This window comes from Vulpes vulpes, chromosome 8 (assembly GCF_048418805.1).
Source record: "Vulpes vulpes isolate BD-2025 chromosome 8, VulVul3, whole genome shotgun sequence".
In the NCBI taxonomy this organism is placed as follows: domain Eukaryota; kingdom Metazoa; phylum Chordata; class Mammalia; order Carnivora; family Canidae; genus Vulpes; species Vulpes vulpes.
In genome coordinates, this window is record NC_132787.1 from 40,104,514 (window position 1) to 40,119,563 (window position 15,050).

Below are 15,050 nucleotides of genomic sequence, written 5' to 3' on the forward strand. Positions count from 1 at the left end.
GCTAAAAAAAAAAAAAGATGTTGCTGGCATACCTGTGAGACACATAATATGTATATCAAATTGTTACTCAAAGTAATATGTTCTTACCCTAACTTCATGTGGCCTTCTTTTTCTTCCTAGAACTTAATAAAATCACTTGCTATTGTACTATATATCTACTTAATTACTCAGTTATGATGTGGTGGTTCAAGTGGACACTTCCTGAAGGCAGGGGTTTCATCTGTCTTGTTTCCCTCCTATATGAGCCAGGGTTTGGAACAGTGGCAGGCACAAAGTGGGCAACCTGTATAGGTTTGTTGAATAAATATATGAATAAGATTTGAAATGGCTCATGTACATTGCTTTATCCTGTCTCCTATCTAATGACTGCAAGAATGGAAAAGCTGACCGAGTTAGAGAAGCCCTTGAAAGTGTGAAGAGTCTGTGAGTGGTTTTTCAATGGGGGGGGGGGGGGGATTTCGAATCCCTTTGTGAGTTTTTTTCAAATCAACTGCCTATTCATTCAATCCTCCATTCTCCCCTTTCTTTCCCACCCTTCTTTCCTCCTCTAGTGGACAGGAGTTTTCTGAGGGCAGGGACCTCACCTTAGTAGTGATATTTGATATCGCACACCCAGATACAAGAATAGTGAATTACAGGTTCTTGGTCTCTTTACCATATGCTACCATGGCCTGGCCCACAATAGCTCAATCTACAGGTCCTTGAGGGCCAAAATACGCTGTCTCAAAGCTGGCTGGAAGGCAGAGTCAGATTGGGGAAGATGGGGATCTCTCCAAACAGAGCTTCTGCTAATAGTTAGGGATCCATAGATTAGAAGGGAAGGGATTAAAATAGAATTCAAACCAGGTTTGAATGTCTCCTCTGTCACACACAGGCATTTTCTTAGCTTACCCAACCTCAAGCACTTCCTCTGCAAAATGGAGACAATGATACCTCAACCTACAACTTACCTCATTGAGTTGCTTTGGAAATAAAGTAGGATAATGTAAGAACCTGGCACAGTATTGACACTTAGCAGCACTGGAAAAAAATCATTGTTAAATTGTCTTACAAATTATAAAACACTACACTCTTGAAAGGGATTATTAGATACAGAATAGGAGGCTCCCCAGAGGTCCTGGAAGGGACCCCTCCCAAGCCTCACTCCCAGGGCCCTACCCAGATGCTTGACATTCCAGCCTCTGGCCCTTTGGGCACCTCTGTTGAAATGCAGATTTTATCTAGTACTGTTTAATGGCATTCATTCAAGTTATTAACACCTTAACTCTAATCAGATTAACTCCATTGAAATAGGAGTCTTGGGCCAAAGAAATGTGAAGTGAAGGAAGAGGTAGTGTAAGGGGTTCACACCATGCAGAGGTCCTTAACCCTTGGATGACCTGCAAGGACTTCGAGCAGGGGCTAAGGAGGCCTGAGTTGCTGGCACACAGCAGCCTGTGGACTGAAGCAACATGTCACCATGCACTCCAAGGTAGTCATGGTCTCTTTCTAGCCTGGCCTTGCTGTTAGGATGATCCACTAGAGATTAATTTACAAAGCCTGAAGGAGTTCGCGGTGGTCTGGGACATTCTGCAGTTTCTCAAACAAAAGATCTTAAAAGGTTCATCTAGTCTGGGGAGATGGGGAAAGGCAGAGGGAGGGGCTCCTGATGGGGAGATTTTCTTCTTAATTAATAGATTTTATGTTTTTGAGGAGGTTTACGGAAAAATTGAGCAGAAAGTACAGAGTTCCCTTATATGCTTCCAATCTGGCAGACGCCCTTCTGTGATTAACATCTTGCATTGGTGTGATACATTTGTTATAACTGATGGACCAAGATGGATACACAATTATTAGCTGAAGTTCATGAACCTCATCAGGGGCCTCTCCCTGTGTTGCACAGTCTGTGGGTTTTCCTGGATGTTTAATGTCATGAATCCACCACTATGGCCTCATACAGAATAGTTCTACGGCTCTAAAAGGAGTCCTTATCTTCACAGAGGGTGGAAAGCACTGATGTAGGGTTGGTCTCATTTTAGAGAGATTTTTAGAGGGAGTGAATGTGTACGGAGATTCACAGGTGAGACTGCAGCATCCCCCCTCCCCAAGATCCAGTCTGATTTGTGGGGCTGAAGGTGGGGCTGCCTCAGCATTCTGGGATGAAAGCCCCCCTTTTCCCTTTTCTGTTCTCCCTGCTTTTATTCTGTTAATACTTTTTCTTTTCAGGTTTTAAGTCTTTTGATCGGACCTTTATAAAAGACTTAGAGGTCCTTTGTTAATGGTTATTAACCTTGACTATATGTTGGAATCACCTACGGAAGTTTTAAAAAAAAATCCTGGTGCCTAGGAGTCACTCTGGTTTGGTTAAATTAGATTTCCTTGGGTGAGATTTTGAGGGGCGGGAGGGAGGGGACCCCAAGGCATGAATCTCCCCAGGTGATCTTAGATCCTAAGAGCCTCCAGCCAGGGTGGCCTGCCTGTTCTTGGTCTTATGCCTACAGTGGTTCCAGATGCTCCAGGGTCCCACCCCAGACCACAGAGAGATCACAAATGTCTCTATTGCACAAGTGGCTCTGGAGAGAATACTTCACATTTTCACACATGTTCACAAAAAGGCAGGTACAGGATGGTAGGGCAATGTTGTTCGAAATACTGAACAACTGGAAAAATAGAAATATGTGCTAACAACGCAAGATGACATAAAAATGTCAGCTCTGTCCTGCAGAGTACCACACAGCAGTTCAAACGAATAAGACAACCCCAATGTATTAACACGCAGGGCGATGTTCAAAACACGCACCCCTGCTTGAGCATGGGAACTGACCAGTCAGAACAGAAGCCTGGTTAGCAGAGGCAGGAGCCAGCCCTGTCACTGGGCAGGTACACCCAGGGTGAATATCAGCTTTGCTGACACATGAGAAACATCTCTAGGGTGTTGTTAAGTGGAAAGCGCCAGTACCAGAACAGCATGAAGAGTGTGATCCCCTTTATGTAAATAAAAAACAAGCACTAAAAATAGGCATAAATATACATATTGAACAGTAAATGCAGAGGAAGAAAAAAGCCAGGAAGGAGATGAAAGGCTGCAAATATAGTTACCTCCCGGGAAGGGATTGGGCCTGGGAGTGGTTAGGGGATGGTAAAAGGTTTTTTAAACATTTTGGTTGATGTAATGCTATACTATTTGAAATTTTTTAAAAGACTATTTATTTATTTTTTAATTAATTTATTTATGAGAGAGAGAGAGAGAGAGAGAAAGAACAAGCAGGGGGAGCAGCAGAGGGAGAGGGAGAAGCAGGCTCCCCACTGAGCAGGGAGCTGGATCTGGAACTTGATCCCAGAACCCTGAGATCATGACCTGAGCTGAAGGCAGACGCTTAATTGACTGAGCCCCCCAGATGTCCCTGTATTGTTTGAATTTTTTATGGTGAACATTTGTTCCAGCTTTATATGTGAGATGAAGAATAGATAATTTTCTTTATGAGAAAAAAAGGTCCATGGGCCTAAAGTTCTAAGCTGTAGTCCTGGTTTTGTCACTTAGTAACAGGGCTTGCCACGTGGCCCTTCTGTGCTCAGTTTCTCCATCCATGAAATGGGGATAATGTGATTTCATATGCCGCAGGGTAGTAGTGAAGATAAGTATGAATGCAAATGTGTATCTGAAGAGGGGTGGGGAAGGTTGCCTTCCTTCACCAGAAAAAAATGGAAAGGGTTTACTTTCCTGCAATTCCCACTGAGAGTGACTGAAATTGCATGCAGAGGGAAAGCTGTGTGCCCCTGGGGGACTCACTGGCAAACTTCCCATTTCTAGTCAAGTGACCCCATTCCCATGTGTTTATTTATTTGTCAATTAACCCATTCCCCAAATGTCTAGTAAGCAAGTGTTACATGTTGAATTGCAGGTAACCCCCAGAAAGTGACCTTATTCAGAAATTAAGGTCATTGTAATTAAAATGAGGTCATATTGGAATGGGGGAGGGCGGCTTAACCCAATCCTACTGGTGGTGTCCTTACAGGAAGGACATGCAAGAGGAGGAGGCCGGGTGACAAATCTCTGTGGATACAAGCCCAGGAAGACCAAGCAAGGATTGCCAGCTCTTCCGACTGGCTACCACCTTCTGCACACTTTTATACAGTGTTCACCTCCCTACTTTGTGATTGCTCCCATGGGAAGCTTCAGCAGCTGCCTCCACCACCACCACCTCCCAAAGTGGAAGCCACTGAAGCAAGAACCTGCATCTTATTCATCTTTGATTCCTAGTGTCTAGCAGATTACTGTCACTTACAATGAGTTAAAAAATGTACATGAAGTCCATTCTTTGAATTACAAGGGCCTTCGCTGATAGTGACTATGACCGGTTGGCCCAGTGAAGGACATAGGTTGCAGTCCCCAGTGGCCTTGGCTCTAGTTCCAGGACCTTGCCAAGGGCCCTGCAGGGTCCAGGAAGGTTGGGATGCCCTCCTGGATGGTTCCTGATGTCTTCCTTCTGCACCACTTGGTGGCTTTGCTAAGAAATATATGGTCACTTCTATTTCTGTCTCCCTACCAGGTATTATACCTTACAAGAAGGGCTCTTGAGATCATTCAGGTTTTTCTTCAATGAGCTTGGATCAGAAGATGCTGAGTACAGCTCACTTGTGTTACATGCAGCCGTATTTCTTCCTGAGATGCTTGTCTACCTAATGTAAAAGGAAATAAAGGTGTCAATTATAACCCCAGCTCTGAACCAGTAAAAAGTTAGAGACCTGTATAGAAGAATACATTTTGAAATGGAAAATGGGAAAAGGTCCATTACATAATATTAAAGGAAATGATAAAAATCATACATGGTGTGATCTTAACATACCTACCACTAAAAAATGATATGCTCAGAAAAAGAAAAGGCTGGAAATAACCACTGAAACATAAAATTATCTTCGGTGGTGAGATTATTATTCTGCTTCCTTAATATTTTTGTTTTCTACAATGAGCATATATTACTTTATTTTTTATTTTATTTTTTAAAATTCATTTTTTTTTTTTTAGAGAGAGAGAGTACATGCACGTTTGAGGGTGCACACAGAGGGGTAGAGGGTAGAGGGAATATGAGAGAGAGAATCTCAAGGAGACTCATCAGTGAGTGCAAAGCTGGTGGTAGGGCTCAATGTCACTACCCTGAGATCACAACTTGAGCTGAAACCAAGAGTAGGATGCTTAACTGACTGAGCCATTCAGGTGCCCCTATATTACTTTATTTTTTAAATAGGCTTGTGACACCTGGCTGGTTCAGTGGGTAGAGTATACAACTCTTGATCTCTGGGTCTGAGTTTGACCCCCAAATGGAGAGATTACTTAAAAAAATTTGTTAGGGGCATCTGGGTGGCTCAGCTGGCTAAACCTCTGCCTTCAGCTTGGGTCATGATCTCAGGGTCTTGGCATCCAGCCCTTTATTGGGCTCCCAGCTCAGTGAGGAGTTTGCTTCTCCCTGTCCCTCTGCCCCTCCCCTAGCTTGTACTCTCTCTCTCTCAGATAAATAAAAATCTTCAAAACAAATTGTTAAACAGGTTCTACATTTTTATGGTACATCAAAAAATAGATAATTTAGTAAAGAGAAAAACCTGCCCTTCCATCTTTGTACCCCTTCTACCTAGTTCCTTTCTTCAGAGGCAACCAAAGTTGTCAGCTTCTTGATTTATATACATACACAACACACACATATTCACTATATGTACATACATATACATATATATATATGTATATGTATGTATTGTACACAAGTGACAGCCTATTATATGCATTGTTCTATACCTTACTTTTTTCATTTGACAACATATCTTAGCAATTTTCTCTATCAGGATAACTGCCATATACTTTTTAATGGATGATAGTATTTCATCATACAGATATATCAAAATGTATACCGATGATAAAGCACTGTGTTGTTTCCGACATAGAGTCATTGCTTTGTTGTGACAAACGATGAATGTTCTGACAGTAACTTTTCATACTTGCAGGCATATTTATAGGATAGACACCTAAGGATGCAACTATTGACTCAGTGGATGTGTACTCTTCTCTTTTTGACAGAGATTAGCAAATGTTGCTGCACAGATGTATCGATTTGCATTACTATCAACAATATGTGAATGTCTGTTTCTCCGCATTCTCATTAGCTCAGTAGGCTATCAAACCTAAAAAAATATCTTTATTAACCCTACAGGTGAAAATATGGCATTTCATTGGAACTTAAAGTTGCTTTTCTCTTATGATGACTAAGCCTGAATATCTTTTCATATGTTTAAGAGCTATTTGGGTTTCTTTTTCTATAGAATTGTTTCTATTCCTTGCCCATTTTTCTATTAGATTGTGGGATTTTCTCTTATTTACTTTAGTTCTTTATATATTAAGATAGCACTTGCTTATCATGTGAGTTAAAATATTTTTCTTTTAAGATTTTATTTATTTATTCATGAGAGAGAGAGAGAGAGAGAGAGAGGCAGACATACAGGCAGAGGGAGAAACAGGCCCCATCCAGGGAGCCCGATGCGAGACTCGATCCTGGGTCTCTGGGATCACGATCTGAGCAGAAAGCAGACGCTCAACCGCTGAGCCACCCAGGTGTCCCAAGTTAAAAATATTTTCCCCACTTTTTTGGTGACTGTGGAGCTGGGAAGATTCTGGCCAAGGACGTCGAATCTAACTGTCCTCCTACCCTTTCAACCGGTCTCTGAAGCCCCTCACCAAAATGGTGATTCCCTCACCTCAAAAAATTTTTTTCCCGAGTTAGTTGCTTACCCTTCGGTTTTACTGAGGCATTACTATTACTATTACTATTTTTGTCTTTGTTTCAAAGAAAACAAAGTAAAACGTTTTTACATGTTAAAATTTATCACTCTTGAGGTACCTGGCTGGCTCAGTCAGTAGAGCATGTGACTCTTGGTCTTCGGATTGTGAGTTCGAGCCCCACATTGAGTACAAAGCTTATATTTTTATTTTATTATTATTATTTTTTGATGGCATCACTTTTTCTTTTAATTGAAGGACAAAAGCTGATCACATTCAGAGATTAGCGGGCTTCATGCAGATATTTAAAACCATCCTTCTCTTTCTTGCTAATCACCTCCTAATTTCAAGTGATGTCCACGAGTTCTTTAGAGCCATCTGAAATTGTCCCCTGCGGAGCTCCACCGCAGCAGTTGGTGCAGGAGCACACAGGCCCCTGGACGGCGTCTCACGGGAGGTCATCATCATCAAACCGATCTTCAAAATCATTGAAAAAGTCTGCGTGACCTGCTTTCTCGTTGGCTGCCAAGTCCATCAGGAGCCCCGTGCTACCTCCTGCCTCGTCCAGGTCCGCGTAGGGCCCGGCGCCCTCGGGGAGCATCTTGTCCGCTGCTGGCTTCAGCTCACCGCCCGCGGGTCCCCGGCCCCTTATTATTTCTTTAAAGATTTTTTATTGGGGTCCCTGGGTGGCGCAGCGGTTTGGCGCCTGCCTTTGGCCCAGGGCGCGATCCTGGAGACCCGGGATCGAATCCCACGTCCGGCTCCCGGTGCATGGAGCCTGCTTCTCCCTCTGCGTGTGTGTGTGTGTGTGTGTGTGTGTGTGTGTCTCTCTCTCTCTGTGACTATCAAAAATAAATTAAAATTAAAAGAAAAAAAATAAAGATTTTTCATTTATTTATTCATGAGAGACACACACAGAGAGAGAGGCAGAGATATAGGCAGAGGGAGAAGCAGGCTCCACGCAGGGAGCCTGATGTGGGACTCGATCCGGGGTCTCCAGGATCAGGCCCTGGGCTGCAGGCGGTGCTAACCCGCTGAGCCACCGGGGCTGCCCAGCATAGCTTATACTAAAACAAAAACAAAAACAAAAACAAAAACAAAAACAAAAACAAAAACAAAAACAAAAACACTCGGGATCCCTGGGTGGCGCAGCGGTTTGGCGCCTGCCTTTGGCCCAGGGCGCGATCCTGGAGACCCGGGATCGAATCCCACATCAGGCTCCCGGTGCATGGAGCCTGCTCCTCCCTCTGCCTGTGTGTCTGCCTTTCTCTCTCTCTCTCTGTGACTATCATAAATAAATAAAAATTAAAAAAAAAAAAAAAAAAAAAAAAAAAAAAAAAAAAAAAAAAACAAAAACACTCACTTAAGCTTCTGGATTTTGTGTCATACTTTCTCTCACATGAGGTTATAAAATACTTCTCATCTTTCTGTCTAGGAACTTATGAGGTCATCGAAATCTTTTGTCTGTCAGAATCACTTTTGATGTTAATCGTGAACAAAGCATTACGTTTATTTTTTCTTCCAATGGATATCCAGCTGAGCCAAGATCATTTATTTAACATGCAAAATTCTCATAAATTCTCTAAAATCTATTTCTGAATTTTCTATTTGGTGTTAGTGATCTTTGTTTCTATTCACATAGACATAGAGAGACAGAGAGAGGCAGAGAAATAGGCAGAGGGAGAAGCAGGCTCCATGCCGGGAGCCCGACGCGGGACTCGATCCCGGGACTCCAGGATTGCGTCCTGGCCCAAAGGCAGGAGCCAAACGGCTGAGCCACCCAGGGACCCCCTCTCTTCACATTTTAAGGACTTTGAATAGTTTTTTATATATGGTAGTTTTAACCTTCCTTGTTACTTTAATTTTTAAAAAATTTCCTGGCTATTCTTGGGAATTTTTCCATATGAAATTTAGAACTAGCTAGGCTAGTTCCCAAAAAATACCCTTTTGGTATTTTATTGGGATGACATTAAATTTACAGATGAGCTATCTTTGACAGCTTTATGATGCTGAGAATCCAAGGACACCATGTGCCTCTGCATTGTTAAATCTTCTGTTGTGTACTTCAGTAGCATTAAAATTGTAAATTGTAGAGCTTGCATTTCTTGTTAAGTTTATTCTCAGGATTTAAAAATTATTATTATTATTATTATTATTATTATTATTATTTTTTTTGCTATTCTAAATAGGGTCTTTGCTTTCTTTGTATTTTCTAACAGGCTATTTTTGTAGATATGAGTCCTGTTTGATTTCCATATATATATATACAAGTGGAATTTATTGAATTCTATTTGAGTTTGTTATATTTTCCTTTGATTTTCCTTTTTCCAGGTATGCAAAGGATCTGCAAACTATGTTCTCTGGGACAATGCCAGCTATAGGCTATTTTTGTATCACTGAGAACTAAAAATTGGGGAGGCAGGGACAGAGGGAGAGAGAATCCCAAGTAGACTCTGCTGAGCATAAAAAAAAAAAAAAAAAAAAAAAAGACTGCTGAGCATAGAGACTGTTGCAGGGTTCAATCTCATGAGCCTGAGATCATGACTGGAGCTCAGACCAAGAGTCGGGCGCTCAACTGCCTCTGCCATCCAGGAAATTCACTTTTTTTTTTTTCTTTTGAAAGAACTGTTTTTGGGCAGCCCTGGTGGCTCAGTGGTTTAGCGTTGCCTTCGGTCCAGGGCCTGATCCTGGAGTCCCGGGATCGAGTCCCAAGTCGGGCTCCCTGCAGGGAGCCTGCTTCTCCCTCTGCCTATGTCTCTGCCTCTCTCTCTGTATCTCTCATGAATAAATAAATAAAATCTTAAAAAAAGAAAGAAAGAAAGAACTGTTTTAAAGAAAAAGGAAGAAGAAAAAAGTATACCAGGTATCATTTACTACCTGGTCCTTTAAAGTACAAGTTGAGTGACCTTTGAAGTATATTATACTCTCACTTGCCTTTAATGATAATTGATCTTTACCTGTCTAATTTTTATATGTCAGATTTCTATTTCTTCTTTAATTATCTTTTCTGGAACCTGATGATACCAGACACCTGTGTCCTATTCCTAAGTGTTCCTTGGTGTTCCTAAGTCTTCAAATATGAAAAGGAATTACTTTTCATATTTGTGCATTTAGGAGGATACTGGCTTTTAGGTTATGATGAGTGTATGCTATCATGTTAAGAAAGTACCTACCTATTTCTATTTTCTTAAGCATTTTACAGAAACTAAAAGATGTTTAGTTTTATTTTTCAGCATCTATGGAGAATGTCATCTTTTTTCTCTAATGAAGTGGAGAATCATTGTTTTCTATTTGAATCATTTTTACAGTTCTGGGATCAACCCTCTGCTTTGGTATTCATAAGTGAGACTGGTTTGTTTATTTTTATATAAACTGTCAGGTTTACTTGATCTATAACTATAACTTGAAAACTTTCCTTTCTAAAAGTCAAAGATAGGTGCAAATGATTTAGAGAAGCAAAGCTTTACAAGATTTGCTGTAAGAAAGAAAACATACCTGTTCCATTCCCTACCTTACCCCCTTTACCTAGAAGTAATCACTTCCCATGCCTGCTGTATTAGTTACCTAGGATGCTTTAACAAACTGCCATCAGTGTGATGGCATACAACAAAAGAACTTGATTCTCTAACAGTTCTTGAGGCTAGAAGTCTGCAATCAAGGTGTCAACAGGGCCATGCTTCCTGGGATGGAGCTAGGGGCAGGGGAGCTCTAGGGAAGAATCCTTCCTTGCTTCTTCCTAGTTTCTGGTGGTTGCTGGTAATCCTTGGCATTCCTTGGTTTGCAGTGGCATCACTCCAATGTTTGCCTGGGTCACCAATGGCTTTCCCTTGTGTCTGTATCTCTGTCTCCCTATAAACACACTCCTTATCAAAAGAATAATCAATGGGGATCTCTGGGTGGTGCAGCGGTTTAGCGCCTGCCTTCGGCCCAGGGCGCGATCCTGGAGACCCAGGATAGAATCCCACATCAGGCTCCTGGTACATGGAGCCTGCTTCTCCCTCTGTTTATGTCTCTGCCTCTCTCTCTCTCTCAATGTGTGACTATCATAAATAAATAAAAATTAAAAAAACAAAAAAACAAAAAAAAAACTGTCAATGGATTAGAGCCCACCATCATCCATTATGGCCTCATTTTAACTTGAATACAGCTGCAAAGACTTTATATCTAAATAAGATCACATTATCAGGTTTTGGGTGAACATGAATTTGGGGGAAACCATTGAACCCAGTACATGAGTCCTCCCTTTAAACCCCCCCAAATTCATGTTTTTCTATGTGCAAAATGCGTTAACTCCATTTTAGTATCTCCCAAAGTCTCATCTGCTTTAAGTCTAGAATCTAAATGTCATTAACTCAAAAAGCCCCAAATCTCCTCATTTAGGTCATCTAAATTTGGTATGGACAAGCCTCTGGGTGTGATCCATCCTGGGTCAAAATTTCTCTCCCCCGTGAACATATGCAACTGGAAGGTTACTTTTTTGCTTCCAAAATTAAATGTTGGGCCAGGCACAGGATAAATATTCCCATTCCAAAGGGGTGAAAATGGAAGCAATGAAGGGTTCACCTGTCCCAAGCAAGTCTGAAATTCAGCAGGGAAAATTTCATTAGGTCTCAAGGCCTGAGAATGAGCCTCTGTGGCTCAATGCTCTCTGCCTTCTGGGCTTGTGGAGGACACAGCCTCTAGGTCTCTCTTTCTGCCTGTTCTGGTTCCTGTATCAGTGACTCTATCCTACACATTATAAGATACTAAGCTCCTTTTCAAAGATCATTCTTCCCTCCTTTCACTTTGTCTCTGCCCCTCTCTGTCCAGGCTGGCAGTATTTAAGCTGGTACAAAATTCTCTAAATGCTTGTAGGTCTTTTGTGGATGTCAAGAGGATCCACACCACTAGACATAACCATTCTCTGCAGAGCTTCCTAGATAACCCCATCTCAATTCCTGGCTTCTGCTGAGGTGGCTGGTTGGACCCATAGCCACATACCACAGGGCTGTCCAGTGACATCATGGGTAGTGTCTACATGAGGGCATGCTTTATCATCTTTTCTAATATGGATAGCTAAGAATTTTCCAAATCATCTAGTTCTGGTTCCTTTTTACTTAGCACTAAATTTATCTTCCTCAGTGTATCTCTCTTCTTTACCATTACTGTGTACTATAAGCAGCAAGGAAAAACCCAGGCTTTCATACTTTTTTGTTCTGTTTTAAAAGATTTTATTTATTTATTCATGAGAGACACAGAGAGAGGCAGCGACACAGGCAGGGGGAGAAGCAGGCTCTCTGAAGGAAGCCTGATGAGGGACTCCATCCCAGGACCCCGGGATCATGACCTGAGATGAAGGATGCTCAGCCACTGAGCCACACTGGCACCCCAAGGCTTTGATTGGAAAGCGCAACTGAATACCCCAATTCATTACTTACAAATTCTATCTTCTATCCGACAGCATAACACAATTCAGCCAAATTTTCTGACATTCCTAACAAAGGGCATATTTCCTCCTGTGTCCAATAGCACGCTCTTCACTTCCTTCAAAGTCTTATTAGAAGCCCCGTTAATATTTCTGCTGACATTCTTTTTATAATGATATATATATATATATATTTCCAAGATGATAGATGCCTGTCTACCGTTCTTTCCATTTCCTTCTGAGCCCATACCAGAATCTTCAGTAAGTAACATCTACATTTCCACCTCTCTCTTCAAGGCAATCCAGGCTTTTTCTAGCATGTACCTCAAAATTCTTCCAGTCTCTTCCCATAACTCAGTTTCAAGGCCACTTCCACATTCTTAGGTATTTGTTACAGCAGCACCCAAATTCCTGGCACCAAAATCTAGATCGATCAGGATTCTTGAGAGAAATGGAACTAATTTATTTAAAGAAATCTGATCATAGAGACAGGCAAGTCTGAAATCCATGGGGCAGGTCAGCAGCCTGGACACTGTGGCAGGTATTGCTGCTGTAGTCCTAAGGCAGAATATTGCCTTCTCTGGGAAACCTGTTTTTGCCCTTAAGGTCTTCAGCTGCTTGGATGAGGCTCACTCACATTATCAAGGATAATCTCCTTTACTTAAAGTCAACTGCTGTACACATTGACCACATCGATAAAAAGCATCACAGAAATATCAAGGTTAGTGTTTGATTGAACAACTGAGTATTACAGCTTAGCCAAGTTAACACATACAACTAACCATCACACCCACTAAGAAACAGTCCAAAATTAAGATGATTGATTGATTGATTGATTTAAATAATCTCTACACTCAGGATGCCTAGGTGGCTCAGCAGTTGAGGGTCTGTCTTTGGCTCAGGGCGTGATCCTAGGATTCTGGGATCGAGTCCCGCATTGGGCTCCCTGTGAGGAGCCTCCTTCTTCCTCTGCCTACGTCTCTGCTTCTCTTTGTGTCTCTTATGAATAAATACATAAAAATCTTAAAAAAAAATCTCTACACTCAATGAGGGGTTTGAAATCAAGACCTCAAGATCAAGAGTCACATGCTCTACCAGATGAAACAGCCAGGTGCCCAAGGTGTTTTAGGTTCTAAAATAGCTTTACAAAACAACAGAAAATGACAGCCTTTTCAAAAAACTACTTTACACCCATGTTTTCAAAACTATAAATTATGAATTATAAGATATAATATAGAACTCATAAAGTCAAATGTTAGTAATGAACCGGGCAACTTCTTTTTTTAAGTTTTGAATTATACAAAAACATGCAAAAGAATATAAGAAAAAGCATTTATATAATTTTAAGAAAAATAATAAACTCTTATGTACTCACCATTTAGGCCAAAAAATTGAATATAAAAAAAAATTGAACATTATCATACCTCAGACATGCACCACCATGCCCTTTACCAACTGCATTTTCTCTCCTCTTTCCTCGCTCACAGCAAATTTCGTGCCAATTATTTTCTTTCTTTTCTTTAGAGATTTTAGTAGTGCTATCAAACATTTAAATTATTATTTATTTATTTACTTCATATGAGTAGACTTCTACTGTATGCAGTTTTCTTTAACTTGCTTCTTTGGCCTAATGTCATATTTTTAAGATTTTCCCCATGCTGATGCACATGGCTCTAGCTCATAGAGTTTTTAGTCTCATAGAGTATCCCTATGTATGACAATACCTCAAGAAACCTATCTATTGTACTACTGGTGGACATTTTCTTACATTTTGTAAGTCTTCTGGTGTGTAGGTGCAAGAGGAGATAGTTTCCCCTAGTAATTATGACATTTTGAATTCCCATCAGCAATTAGATGAGAGTTCCATTGCTCTACATTCTTGGGATTGGCAGGATTTTTAATATTTGCTCTTTGGGTGGGTATAGAAAGTATGTTGTTCTAATTTAAACTTGCATTCTCTGATTACTAATGGTTGAAGATAGTTTTATATCTGCATGGAAAATTTGTGCCTCGTTTTCTGTGGGATTTTGTGAATTAATTTTGCTAAATTGTGGGGGAGGTTGTCTCTTTCTACAGATATACAAGAGTTTTTGTATTAGGATACAAATCTTTTTAGGTCTTATTATTTATTTATTTATTTATTTATTTTAAAAGATTTTATTTATTTATTCATGAGAGACACAGAGAGAGAGGGAGAAGCAGGCTCCCCACAGGAGCCTGATGTGGGACTCGATCCTGGATCAGGACCTGAGCCAAAGGCAGATGTTCAACCGTTGAGCCATCTAGGCATCCCTAAGTCTTATTATTTAAATGTCTTCTCCCACTCTCTAGTTTTTGATAGTGCCTTTTGATGAATAGGTGATCATAACTTTTTTTTTTTTAGGTGATCATAACTTTAATTATGATCTTCATTTTAAGAAGATAATGAGTTTCCTTATGGCATATTGAGTTCCTTTTCAAACGCTTATTGGCTACTGGATATCATCTTTCATGAAGTTTTTGTTCAAGCCTTTTTCCATTCAAAAAACATTTATTGTTTGTCTTTTTCCTATTATTTTATAGGAGTTTTCTATATACTTTGAATATTTGTGCTTTCTCATATATATGTATTTATGTATATATAGTGAATATTTTCTCCTAGTCTGTGGCTTGCCTTTCCACTTAAAAAAAAAGATTTTATTTATTTATTTATAATAAGATTTTATTTATTTATTCATGAGACACACAGAAAAAAAGAGAGGCAGAGACACAGGCAGAGGGAGAAGCAGGCTCCATGCAGGGAGCCCAACATGGGACTTGATCCCAGGTCTCCAGGACCAGCCCTGGGCTGAAAGCGGCACTAAACCTCTGAGCCACCTGGGCTGCCCAAAAGATCTTATTTATTTAAGTGAGAGAGCACAGGCT

General features: G+C 40.7%; 1 pseudogene; it reads right to left on the reverse strand.

The window, feature by feature from the left end:
* Positions 1-7,190: 7,190 nt before the first annotated feature.
* Positions 7,191-11,743, reverse strand: LOC112917522 (COP9 signalosome complex subunit 9 pseudogene; annotated as a pseudogene).
* Positions 11,744-15,050: the final 3,307 nt, after the last annotated feature.